Genomic DNA, 14373 nt, shown 5'->3' with positions numbered 1-14373 from the left:
AGTTTTTTACGCAGAGGATAGTGGGTGCCTGGAACTCGCTACCGGAGGAGGTGGTGGAAGCAGGGACGATAGTGACATTTAAGGGGTATCTTGACAAATACATGAATAGGATGGGAATAGAGGGATACGGACCCAGAAAGTGTAGAAGATTGTAGTTTAGTCGGGCAGCAAGGTCGGCACGGGCTTGGAGGGCCGAAGGGCCTGTTCCTGTGCTGTACATTTCTTTGTTCTTTTGTTTGTTCTAGAGCTCGGCATATCAGGAGTGAAATCACGGAGAACTTTTACACACAAATGGTCTTGGAAATCTGGAACTCCTTCCCCCAAAAGGTGGTGGGTACTGAGTCAATTAGAATTTTGAAGATGGAGATTGGCAGTTTATTCGGTAAGGGTATCGAGGAATGTAGGTCCTATCGTTTCCTCCGTGGCAATGCCTCAGCAAATCAGACTCCTCATGCCAACCAATCAGGACTCTTCCCTCCTGTTGTACAAATTGTTGTCATCATTTGAAGTTTGACATTCTTATATCTGTCCTGACGAGTGTAAGACAAAAAGCTTCAGCGACATGTCTCTCCCTCTCAGCAATACAAAACCACTACTGTACATACACACCAATTGTGTCGTTAAGCAACGATGATCAACAACTGAGTAAGATACTAGCAAAGGAAAGCCTGGTACAACTGAAAAAATAAGTGGAAATCCAACAGTCCGGCAGATTTAGAAAAGGGGGATGCAAATAAATTAGTGCAAACAAAGGCAATGTGAAAAGTAACAGCAAAAGGCTTTCCTAATAGATTAAGAAAAGGAGCGGTGAATAGGAATGCCGACGCAATGAAAACATCTGCAGATAGGTTTATAGTTGGTAATAAGGAAATGGCAGACCTGTTGGATTAGAACTTTGTATCACAGTTGAGAAAGAGGACAAAACATGTTCGGTTACACAGAGGGATAATTCAGAATGCCCAATTCACCGAACAAGCACGTCTTTCGGGACTTGTGGGAGGAAACCAGAGCAGCCGATGGAAACCACGCAGACATGGGGAGAACGTGCAGACTGTGCACAGGTGGTGACCCAAGCCAGAATCAAACCTGGGGCCCTGGCGCTGTGAAGCAACAGTGCTAACCATGTGCTACCGTTCCCGTCCCGTCCCGTCCCCCCCCCCCCCCCCCGTCCCCCGTCCCCCCCCCCCCCCCCGCAATAAACTCAGGGTAGGAGGAAACTTGATGCATTTAACAGAAGTTTTAAAAATTGCAACAGACAAAACAATGTGAATTCAGGTTAACAAACATCCAGGACTTGTTGGAATATTAGACAAAATAGGAAAGAAAATTGCAGATGTATTAGTCATAAACTTCCTGAACTCCCCCGAGTCAAGAATTAAGTCTACTGATTGAAAAATTGCAGATGTCACTTTATCACATAAGCAGTGAGGGAGATAGCGACAGGCTGTGCAGTTTGACAGCAGCAGTAACTGGAATTAACCAACAGCCAAAGTAACTGGACATTTGACAAGTATTTGCTAATCAAAGAGAATCATCATTGATTTTTTAAGGATAGGTCATGTCTCAATAATATCGACAAGCCTTTGAGATCACAGGATACAGTGGGTTGATGGGTGTTACCTGTACGTGCTTTCAGAAGGCACTTTTTACCTTGTTCATGGGATGTGGGTGTCACTGGCTAGGTCAGCATTTCTTGTCCATCCCTAATTACCCGTCTCAAGGGCAATTAGAGATGGGCGATAAATGATGGCCTAGCCAGTGACGCCACATCTCATGAACAAATAAAAATAAATTGATAAGATTCCTCACAGCATGTTATCAAAAAATTAAGTTTAGTCAAGTGTGGAGGTAAACTGAGTTATTAACCATTAGGAGCTAGGGGACAGAGCATAACGGTATAGCAAACATTCTCTGATTGATGGGATTAACAAGTGGTGCTCTCCAAGGGTTTTGTCCTGGGACCTTAGTTTTTTTTTCCGCCATATCGATCAAGGACTTGGTGGAAAAATTAAAGTTATACCACCAAGTTTACAGATGACACAAAGTTAGGAAATCCAATATGTTGTGTTTGGGATCATGAAGTGACAAAGTGATGTAGAATAAGCAAATAGGCAAAAACACGGACCAAGTTCAATTTGGGGGATCTACTTTGGATCCGAGGAAGGCAAATCGGAACATTTCCTCAGTTTACTGAAATGAGGAGCAGTGAAGGATTCAATCGTGCACGTAAACAAATTACTAAAATGGTAACCTACCCACCAAGAACCAGTTGAAAAGGCTAATGGAATGTTGGCTTTTGCATCAAGGTTTCTGGAACACAAAACCGGAGAAATAATGGTTCCATTGTGTTTTATTTTATGTAGCGAATGCAAGGTCCCTAAGGCAAGCAGTTTCTTCTAGTCCTGCTGTGTTGAGTGCGGATAGGCCTCCACTGAGTCCGTGGATTGGACATTCTTCTCTGATGTGGTGCATAGTTTCTTCTCTCCCTCAGGCACACAGGGGGCTGGCACAAATGCCCCATCTGGGAGGTTGGAGGTTGGAGGGTGGCCGGTCTTGAACCTGCTGAGGATAAACCACTCTTTCCTTGGAAGGTTGAAACCAGGCAGCTGATAGGTTGGGTTTGAGACCAGGTACTTGTTTGTCATGTCCAATGAATCCCATTAATTTGTCAGGTAGAATTTGCATTGACGTCCTGTGTGGGGTTCGCAAGGTTGGCCTTCTTGATGGGAGCCGTGCCTTGGGTGGGCTGAATAGACCAGCATGAAGTGGCAGGTGTGAGGCATTGCAAACTTTTTCTATCATTTTGTGGGTTGTTACATGTTGCCGGATATGTGAAGGAGTGATCAAAGCAAATTACTGCGGATGTTGGAATCTGAAACAAAAACAGAAAATACTGGACAATCTCAGCATCTGTGGAGAGAGAAGGGAGCTAACGCTTTGAATCTGGATGACTTTTTGAAGCTTTGACAAAGAGTCATCCAGACTCAAAACATTAGCTCCCTTCTCTCTCCAAAGATGCTGTCAGACATGCATGGATTGTCCAGTATTTTCTGTTTTTGTGGAGGAGTGATGTTCGCCAGGAAAGGGAGTTGCGTGAGTAGCGCTGAGGCATGTGTTGTGTGTGCATGTGTGTGCCCGTGTGTGTGTGATGATCTTGACCAAACAAGGGTTATTCTGCAACTGAATATCTACAGGGCTGAAGACAGGCCCCATCCCAGTGCTGTATCAGCTTTGAGCATTGTCCATCAGAACATGGCGGGGAGACAGTGCTGACTTACCAGGATAATGCCAGTGATGCGCTAAGCGTCAAGAACCACAAAGACATGTGAGACTTTAACTCAGGCTTTAATATACTACATGGGAGGCTTACCCGACACAGACGACCCCAGACAGAATGGGGCCTGTCCCAGAAGAGGGTTCTTATACTGACTCCGGGGGGAGTGGCTAAGGCGGAGCTCTCCGTGGCCAGGTCGGGTTACCTACCAGTGACCGAACCTCTGCAGAGTTACAGTACAATACACAGTATTACAGGGCCACGTTACGCACAACTATTATATACTATGTACAATGGTAGGGAGGTACAGTGGTGTATCACCACAGCCAGAGCCTAAAGGCCTAAGTTATTAAGGCCTATTGCAAAAACTTGGTTTGTATTGTTTTGAGTTTTGAAGGTTGACGACTGATCCAATAAAAATATTGAAAATGAATAAAGAGATTCAATGGGGAAGATGGTTAAACTATATTCATTGGCGGGGAATACAAAACAAGGGGGGAATAATCTTAAAATTAGAAGTAGTCCATTTGGGAGTGAAACCAGGAAGCATTTTTCATGCCAAATAGCAGTAATCTGGAAAGACCTTTCTAAAAGATTGTAGATGCTGCATCAATCGAAAATTTCAAGGTACATTGGTAGGTAAGGGTATCAAGGGATAGGGAGCAAAGGCAGAAAGCTGGATTTAGGTTCGTGGAGCTGAATAATAACTGGATTATTTCAGTCTGGATCATGGCTGGAATTTCCCAGTCCCTCCTCCACTGGTGGGATCTTCTGGTCCTGCTGAACTCAATGAACATTTGAATTGATTGCCACATCTGCCCGCGGGGGAACCAGCCATGGCAGGGTTGGAAAATTCCAGCCATTAGTAGGACTCCCTGCTGTCAAAACCCACTGCAGGACCCAATATGCAGCATTGCAGAAGTGCCGCACTGTTGGAGGTACATCCTTTGGACGTGATATTGAACTATGATTCTATCTGCCTGCAACGAGACCTGGGTGTCATGGTGGAACAGTCGCTGAAGGTTGGCATGCAGGTACAGCAGGCAGTGAGGAAAGCTAATGGCATGCTGTCTCCATAGCGAGAGGAATTGAGTACAGGAGTAGGGATGTCTTGCTACAGTTACACAGGGCCTTGGTGAGGCCACAACTTGAGTATTGTGTGCGGTTCTGGTCTCTTACTTTGAGGAAAGACATTCTTGCTATTGAGGGTGTCCAGTGAAGGTTCACCAGACTAATTCCCAGGATGGCAGGACTGACACATGAAGAAAGACTGTATCGACTGGGCTTGTGCTCACTGGAGTATAGAAGAATGAGAGGGGATTTCATAGAAACATATAAAATCCTGTTGGGATTGGACAGGCTAGATGTAGGAAGGATGTTCCCAATGTGGGGGATGTCTGGAACTACTGGCCACAGCCTAAGAATAAGGGGTAAGCCATTCAGGACTGAGGTGAGGAAGAACATCCTCTCTCAGAGAGTTGTGAACTTGTGGAATTCTCTACCACAGAAAGCTGTTGGGGCCGGTTTGTTGGATATATTCAAGAGGGAGCTGGACGTGGCCCTTGTGGCTAAAGGGATCAAGGGGTATGGAGAGAAAGCAGCAGTGGGATACTGAATTTGCATGATCATAGGGCAGCACGGTAGCCTTGTGGATAGCACAATTGCTTCACAGCTCCAGGGTCCCAGGTTCGATTCCAGCTTGGGTCACTGTCTGTGCGGAGTCTGCACATCCTCCCCGTGTGTGCGTGGGTTTCCTCCGGGTGCTCCGGTTTCCTCCCACAGTCCAAAGATGTGCAGGTTAGGTGGATTGGCCATGATAAATTGCCCTTAGTGTCCAAAATTGCCCTTAGTGTTGGGTGGGGTTACTGGATTATGGGGATAGGGTGGAGGTGATGACCTTGGGTAGGGTGCTCGTTCCAAGAGCCGGTGCAGACTCGATGGGCCGAATGGCCTCCTTCTGCACTGTAAATTCTATGATAATCTATGATAGTCAATGGTGGTGCAGGCTCGAAAGGCCGAATGGCCTACTCCTGCACCTATTTTCTATGTTTCTAGTGCTTTAGGTGGATGGTCAACAGCCTTCTGTATTGTTTGAGGAGGACCAGTGTCTGAGCCAACACCCCTTCCCCAATTAATAACACAAGAAAGCAAATCAACTCATTTATTCACCTCATTATTGTTATTACCCGGAGGAGTTGTATCTGTTTACCTGCACGGCAGTAATTTGAATTTGAAAGAATTCACTATAAAGCACAAGGCTGGACTGAAGAAGGCACCATACCAATTCAAATCAATGGGTGAATTCTCTGTAGTTGGTCAGGTACTAATTTATCTTGTATCGTTGATAACTTACGAATCTTGCCAACAAAATCAGTTTATTCTCATTGTGTCCCTACTGAGTTTCATCTTCGAGCCATCAAATATTGTCCATGGTCAGGACAACTATCATTCCAATCCAAAGAAACGCTGACTGTCTCCTTTTTCTCTGAAAACAAACCTACAGTTTGTTAAAATACCCAATATTATAGAAGCAGAAGTGCATAAAAAGCAAGAGACTGGGGTACTGGGGAGGATAGGGAATAAAACGCGTTGGAAGTCTAGGATGATTATTACGAAAGCTAATATAGTTCTCATGCTGTCTTCACCTGTTAATTTGGAGGAAATTGGTTTTGGGCACACTTGTAAAACAAAGAAACGTGAGTCAGTAGCCTGTTTTGCAATAACTATTCATCTTTCCCATTGAAGTTAACGGAAAGAACAATCAGGGAAGATGAAAACAGGCTGCCATTCCTTATCATCCATTTTTCCAAAGCGTAACTCTTAAGGGAGGAGGGGCACTGATTCGAGATGGATTAAACCTTCACTGAAATTGAAAACAATGGCCGCGATTTAACAGGGGAAAAAACAGAGTCCCATTTTGGTTCAGCTCGCCAATGCAGGAAGAGATCGACACCCTCAGTCACCCCACCATGGCCTCCGGATCCCCCCCAAACTTGCCTCTGAGGGGGCCCATCAAGCCTCCCCCCCACCTATTAATCCGAACACTGGCATGGGCAACCTGATACCAGGCATGTTGCCACTGCCAGTCTGGAACCCTGGCAGTGACAGACCCCCCCCCCCCCCATCCCCCGCCTTGCAATATAGGCCAACACTGCATTTGCCGTCCTAATTACTTGCTGTATCTGCAGGCTAGCATTTTGTCATTCATGTATAAATTCAGATCTTCTGTATTGCAGCAGTCTGCAGTCTGCAGTCTTGCACAATGTAAATAATATTCTGTTTTTCTATTCATCCCACCAAAGTGACCAACCTATTATGCACCATCTGTTAAATTTTTGCCACACTCACTTAACCAATCGATGTCCTTTTGCAGACATTGGGCGGGATTCTCCGGCCCGCCAGCCACATGCTTCTCGGCCGCGCGCCATTCGCTGGCAGCGGGATTCTATCTTCCTGCCGATTGTCAATGGGATTTCCATATGCCGCCGGGAAACCTGCTGGTGGGGCTGCGCTGCCAGCGGGAAAACTGAATCTCAACGACCGGAGAATTCCGGCCTCTCTGTGTCCTCGTCATTACTCCGTATCAATGCACCTACAGTAAATTTGGTTGAAATTGGTCCCTTCATTTGAGTCATTAATTAGTTGAGATCCAGAACTGGTCTCTGTGGCATTCCACTAGTTACAGTTTGTTAACCTGATAATGATCCATTTATCCAGGCTCTTTGGGCATATTTCTCCCAGGGCCATGCTGGCATGTTCAATGGTGGGCAGAGGAGGGGAGAATTTGGCACGAGTCCAAAAATTGGTTTTACACTGGCGTAAATTTCTCACAGGACCTTCCACTGGTGCCCGCCTTGGTTGGAGACCGGATGGAGGCCCAACCAGAATCTTCCACCCACGCGTGATTCTCGCAACACCAATGGGAACATCCCCGTCCATAACACGTCAGGACAATGTGGTGTACATCTGGACAAGGCAGTGACATGGTGATAGTGTCACTAGATTAATAATCTAGAGAACCAGGGTAATGCTCTGGGGACCCAGCTCAAATCCCATTCTGGCAGATGGTGGAATTTGAATTCAATAAAAATCTGGAATTCAAAGACTAATGATGACCAAGAAACTATTGTCAATTGTTTTAAAAACCCACCTGGTTCACTAATATCCTTTCGGGAAGAAAATCTCATGTCCTTACCTGGTCTGGCCTACATGTGACTCCAAACCCATAGCAATGTGCTTGATTCTTCACTGCTCTCTGAAATGACCTGGCAAGTCACTCAGTTCAAGGACAATTAGGGATGGGCAATAAATGATGGCCTGGCCAGCGATGCCCACAGTCCATGAATTTTTTTTTAAAAATAATGCCTGCGACTGCCTCCAGAGTTCGGAATAGAGGCCGGCATTCCTGGACCTCGGAACACCACAGCAGTGGATGGGGGGGGGGAATCTCCCAGATTCAGTGTCATCGAGGAAGTCCATCTTCCCACTTCTGAGTGTCCGAGGAAATCCACTTTCTTTTTCAGGAGGTCCATCTTCTTTCTTCAATGGTGGGTCAGTGATATTGGGCACATTTTCTTTAAAAAAAAAAAAATCTTTTCAAATTTATCGGCCAAACAAAACAATACAAAGGTTTTCCTTTTTACAACAATAAAACAATATAAATAACAGTGACCGTTTTAACAAATAAATAATATATAAACTAAATGGCAACTGCCATAACAAAAATAATAACTCTCCAAAAATAAAATCAAACAATCCAATATACATAACCACGTACAAATATCTATACAAAAACACCCCTGAGGACCCACCCGAGGCCCCCCCCCCCTCCCCCCCTGGGTTGCTGCTGCTACCTTCCCATTTCCTTTATCGTTCTGCGAGGTAGTCAATGAACGGTTGCCACCGCCTGGTGAACCCTTGAGCCGAACCCCTTAGTGCAAACTTTATCCGTTCTAGTTTTATAAACCCTGCCATGTCATTTATCCAGGTCTCCACGCCCGGGGGTTTAGCTTCCTTCCACATAAGCAATATCCTTCTCCGGGCTACTAGGGACGCAAAGGCCAAGACATCAGCCTCTTTCGCCTCCTGCACTCCCGGCTCTTCTGCAACCCCGAATATAGCCAACCCCCAGCCTGGCTCGACCCGGACCCCCACCACCTTCGAAAGCACCTTTGCCACCCCCACCCAGAACCCCTGCAGTGCCGGGCATGACCAAAACATGTGGGTGTGGTTTGCTGGGCTTCTCGAGCATCTCCCACACCGATCCTCTACCCCGAAAAATTTACTGAGCCTTGCTCCGGTCATATGCACCCTGTGCAAAACCTTGAATTGTATCAGGCTTAGCCTGGCGCACGAGGACGACGAGTTTACCCTACGTAGGGCATCAGCCCACAGCCCCTCCTCAATCTCTTCCCCCAGCTCTTCTTCCCATTTCCCCTTCAGCTCATCCACCATGATCTTCCCCTCGTCCCTCATTTCCCTGTATATATCCAAAACCCTACCATCCCCCACCCATGTCCCCGAGATCACTCTATCTTGAATCTCCTGCGTCGGGAGCTGCGGGAATTCCCTCACCTGTTGCCTCGCAAAAGCCCTCAGTTGCATGTACCAAAATGCATTCCCTTGGGGATTGGGCACATTTTCAACATGACTCCCAAAAATTATGGCGGACTGATGCCATCATGCCCGCCCCGCAACAAAATACAGCACTTAACCCCCGGTGCTTAATTCATTCATTTGGGGCCGGAAGATATTTGTGGTTTCCCGTCAGCCTCTGCAAGTTCCTGTTCCCGACACGAGGTTTAGTCCCAGATAGGAAAATTCCACCTTTCGTTTCTGTTAGTTAGCCAATACTCTATCATATTCGGATATTACCGAAATGTCATGAGCCCTTATCTTGGGAGTAACCCTCTATGTGGCACGTTATCAAATCATAGAATCCCTACCATGCAGAAAGAGGTCATTCGTCCCATCGGGTCTGCATTGACCCTCTGAAAGAGCACCCTACCTAGGTCCACGCCCCAGCCCTATTCCCATAACCCCGTAACCCCACCTAACCTTTTGGACACTATGGAACAATTTAGCATGGCCAATCCACCTAAACCGCACATCTTTGGACTGTGGGAGAAAACCGGAGCACCTGGAGGAAACCCCCTGCTTGTTACATCCTCAAAAACCTCTATTAAATTTGTCAAACATGATTTCCCTTTCATAAAACTATGTTGACTCTGGCTGATTGTATTTTATTTTTCTAAATGTCCTGCTGCTACTTCCTTAAAAATAGAGTTCAGTATTTTGACAATGACAGATGTTAGGTTAACTGGCCTATTGGTTTCTGCTTTCTGTCTCGATCCTTTCCTGAGGCAAGTGTGCGACCAACCAAGTCACAGAGCTGACACTGTAGAGGAGAGCAGCTATTGATTAATTGCGCAGTTTAGGAATATATGTTCTCAGAGTTAAGCAATACCTTGTGGATGAAGTCTTCTAATTTGTTCTGCAAGTTCAATGTTTCGAATTATACGGTTACCAGTTTGTGAGCACACATCAGGGAATGTTCAGAGTTACTGGCCAGGCCCTTCTGTTACTGAGAAAATAATTTTAAAAAGCGAACAAATGTCAAAAATACCAGCACCAAAAAAAAAGTCACATCTCAGTATTTTAAAGAAAAAAAAATCTATATTTGGGGAGTTATCTGGTTGGAAATGCCTCCTAATTGACCACCTGCAGGCAGGTTCCTGATTTGGACAGCCCAATGAGAGAGCCAGGTGCTCTGAAACCGCAGCAGTGGAAGGATGGTGTTGCTTGGTTGGGCAGGAGACCTCGCTAATTGGTTGCCAAGTCGACTCTGATTGGCAGAGGTATTGGCATGGAGAAAGGCATAACAACTTGGCCAATCAGAGTCACCTTGGCAACCAATCAGCACCCTTTTCTCTTGCCGTATATGTAGTGATCGTTTGAATTTTAGCATTCTTGTATTTGTCCCGATGAAAAGCTTCAGCAGCATGTCTCTCTTTTCAATGATATTGGCCTACGTTTTCTGCTCCTGGCCACTGCGAGAATCATCGCAGGTGGGTTCGAAACTCTGACCGGAGAGCAAAAGATCTGTTCACTTTGGGCAGGAATTGAAGTGGAACTGAAAGTCCCGCCCATTGTCAGTAACAGCGATGATTCTCAGCCATCATTTTAATAGTTTCCAAGGCTCCAGAGGGGTCTTCAGTTCAGCTGCTCTCAGAATTCCCAAAAGTACTACCTTCTGTTTGGGTAAACTCATGAATTGCAGCATCTCATTTGTGGGAAACAGAGTAAGTGAAATAACTCACTAAGGGCAGGATCACCACCCCCCCCCCCCATCACCCGTCCCCCCGTCCCCATGGTGTATTTTCCAGCGGTGACATTGGCCGCTGGTGGGATCTTCTGGTCCCACTGGTGTTGACGGCGTTTGGCGTAGCATTCCCATCCCGCTGCCAGGGAACCCATCATGGGGTCACCTTCAGTGGGACCAGAAAATTCCACAGGTGGGAAGGGCTGGAAAATCCAAGCCTATGTTTTCCAACAATGGGGCAATGGGGGTGATGTTGAGTCCGCGCTCGCTATGAACATAAACGGCGATGCGAGTACAAACCCCCGTGAGAATCGGGAAACGAGATTTCCACCGGCGCGATCAGCACTGACGTCACATTGGCGAGGTTCACAGCAGCGTTAAGAAGACGGGATACAGTCAAGGGGAGCCTGCTGGAGGGAGCGGCAAAGTCACTGTAGATCCCGGGGGGAGAGGATCATACTCAGGCAGTGCCCTGGCACTGCCAATCTAACAGTGCAAGCCTGACAGTGCCAGCTTGGGGAGCCCAACTGGGGGAGGGAGTTCCCATTATGCATGGTGTAGGGGTTGGGGGAGACCGCCAAGGCCTTTGGAGGGGGGGGAACGGGACCCGGAAATGGTGGGTGGCCTGACATTGAAGGGAGGGTGAACCTGGCAGTGAGGTGGGGGAGCACCTGTGGTTGTGCGGGGGCAGGGTGAGCAGCCCTGATATTTGTATTAGCGAGAGGCAGCAGTATTAGCGAGAGGTAGCATGGTTTTGTGAAGGGGAGCTCGTGTCTCACTAACTTGATAAAGTTTTTCGAAGAGGTCACAAAGATGATTGATGCAGGTAGGGCAGTGGATGTTGTCTATATGGTCTTCAGTAAGGCCTTTGACAAGGTCCCTCAGGGAAGACTGGTCCAAAGGTGAAGTCACACGGGATATAGGGTGAGCTGGCAAGATGGATACAAAACTGGCTAGGTCATAGAAGGCAGAGAGTAGCAATGGAAGGATGCTTTTCTAATTGGAGGGCTGCGACTAGTGGTGTTCTGCAGGGATCAGTGCTGGGACCTTTGCTGTTCGTAGTGTATATAAATGATTTTGAGGAAAATGTAACTGGTCTGATTAGTAAGTTTGCAGATGACACTAAGGTTGGTGGAATTGCGGATGGCAATGAGGACTGTCAGAGAGGATGCAGCAGAATTTAGATCGTTTGGAGACTTGGGTGGAGCAATGGCAGATGGAGTTTAATCTGGACAAATATGAGGTAATGCATTTTGGAAGGTCAAATGCAGGTAGGGAATATACAGTGAATGGTAGAACCCTCAAGCGTATTGAAAGCCAGAGAGATCTAGGTGTACAGGTCCACAGGTCACTGAAAGGGACAACACAGGTGGAGAAGGTAGTCAAGAAGGCATACGGCATGCTTGCCTTCATTGGCCGGGGCATTGAGTATAAGAATTGGCAAGTCATGTTGCAGCTGTATAGGACCTTAGTTAGGCCACACTTGGAGTATAGTGTTCAATTCTGGTTGCCACACTACCAGAAGGATGTGGAGGCTTTAGAGAGAGTGCAGACGAGATTTATCAGGATGTCGCCTGGTATGGAGGGCATTAGCTATGAGGAGCGGTTGAATAAACTTGGTTTGTTCTCACTGGAATGACGGAGGTTGAGGGGCGACCTGATAGAGGTCTACAAAATTATGAGGGGCATAGACAGAGTGGATAGTCAGAGGCTTTTTCCCAGGGTAGAGGGATCAATTACTAGGGGGCATAGGTTTAAGGTGCGAGGGGCAGGATATAGAGGAGTTTTTTAACAAAGAGTAGTGGGTGCCTGGAACTCGCTGCTGGAAGAGGTGGTGGAAGTAGGGACGATAGTGACATTTAAGGGACACCTTGACAAATACATGAATAGGATGGGAATAGAGGGATACGGACCCAGGAAGTGTAGAAAATGTTAGTTTAGATGGGCAGCATGGTCAGCGCAGGCTTGGAGGGCCGAAGGGCCTGTTCCTGTGCTGTACTTTTCTTTGTTCTTTGTTCTTTGTGCAACAGGGGTGGGCAAGACCATAGGATATAGGAGCAGAAATAGGCCACTCGAGCCATCGAGTCTGCTCTGCCACTCAATCGTGGCTGAGATTTTTCTCATCCCCATTCTCCTGCCTTCTCCCCATAACCCTGATCCCCTTATTAATCAAGAACCTATCTATCTCTGTCTTAAAGCCACTCAGTGATTTGGCCTCCACAGCCTTCTGCGGCAAAGAGTTCCACAGATTCACCAACCTCTGGCTGAAGCAATTCCTCCTCATCTCTGTTTTAAAGGATCGTCCCTTTAGTCTGAGATTGTGTCCTCTGGTTCTAGTTTTTCCAACAAGTGGAAACATCCTCTCCATGTCCATTCTATCCAGGCCTCGCAGTATCCTGTAAATTTCAATAAATTCCCCCCTCATCCTTCTAAACTCCAACGAGTACAGACCCAGAGTCCTCAACCGTTCCGCATACGACAAGATGTTCATTCCAGGGATCATTCTTGTGAACCTCCACTGGACCCTCTCCAAGGCCAGCACATTAGATACGGGGCCCAAAACTGCTCACAATACTCCAAATGAGGTCTGACAAGACATTATACAGCCTCAGAGTACATCCCTGGTCTTGTATTCTAGCCCTCTTGATATCAATGCTAACATTGCATTTGCCTTCTTAACTGCCGACTGAACCTGCACGTTAACCTGAAGAGAATCGTGAATAAGGACTCCCAAGTCCCTTTGTGCTTCTGGTTTCCTAAGCATTTCCCCATTTAGAAAATAGTCTACGTCTAAATTCCCCCTTCCAAAGTGCACAACCTCACACTTTTCCACATTGTATTCCATCTGCCACTTCATTGCCCACTCTCCTAGCTTGTCCAAATCCTTCTGCAGCCCCCTTGCGTCCTCAATACTACCTGACCCTCTACAGATCTTTGTATCATCTGCAAACTTAGCAACAGTGTCTTCAGTTCCTTCTTCCAGATCATTAATCTATATTGTGAAAATGTTGCAAAATATTGTGAGAGCACCGATAATTGTGCATTGTGGGGGTGGAGGACAGGCCCCGATAACTATGTGGGATGGGAAAGCCCAAATAGTTGTGTAAGGTGGGGGGCGGGGAGAGAGAGCCTTGAATAATTGTGTGGCAGGGGGGATGGGGAGAGCCCCCGATAATTGTACAATGAGGGGAGGGGTTTCACCTCAGTGCTGATCGGGGTGCACGATCTCTGTGGAGCCAGCTTTGCCGCCTGTATCAGGCCCCGCCCCACCAAACTGACTGCGTAAACCACACCCCCAATTTTTTTTTGTCAGAGTGACTCAAGGTCGGGCTGAAAACTCTGGAGAGATACACTTCGGCTTTCAGTAAGAGCCTGACACCCGGACAAATTATGGGAAAATGCCACACAATTCGAACAAAGAAATGAAAAGCAATTTAAACTCTTGAACACTTTAAATTAACAAATGTTAAACAGTGATCATTAACATGTATAACCCACCACTAACTGTCCCGAGGAATATTTGTTAATCTTCCTCGTCAGCCCATATCCATTTCCTGTGGCTGTCCTTTCCAAGTGACCAGATGTATAAGTTAGGTGGCTGGTAAATTTTCACTTTTGATATCAATTTTCTGCTACAGCACAACCACCCACCCGTTTGATTACAATTCAATTCACTCCAACAATTTCCTTACTTTAAATCAAAAATAACTCAAGTATTTGACAAACAAAAGGGGTTCATGCCCACTGGAGGTGATTTTCAGCCCACGTTCGTAGTCAG

At 46.6% G+C, this 14373-nt stretch overlaps 1 long non-coding RNA gene across 1 annotated transcript; it reads right to left on the bottom strand.

Moving 5' to 3' along the window:
* Positions 1-6413: 6413 nt before the first annotated feature.
* On the bottom strand, positions 6414-14163 carry LOC140429401 (uncharacterized). Its single transcript, XR_011949080.1, has 3 exons — positions 14094-14163; positions 9741-9857; positions 6414-7848 (listed from the first exon to the last, which is right to left on the bottom strand). It is a non-coding gene; the product is annotated as an uncharacterized lncRNA (long non-coding RNA).
* Positions 14164-14373: the final 210 nt, after the last annotated feature.

This window comes from Scyliorhinus torazame, chromosome 1, assembly GCF_047496885.1.
Source record: "Scyliorhinus torazame isolate Kashiwa2021f chromosome 1, sScyTor2.1, whole genome shotgun sequence".
Lineage (NCBI taxonomy): Eukaryota > Metazoa > Chordata > Chondrichthyes > Carcharhiniformes > Scyliorhinidae > Scyliorhinus > Scyliorhinus torazame.
This window is presented reverse-complemented; position numbering and strand designations above follow the sequence as displayed.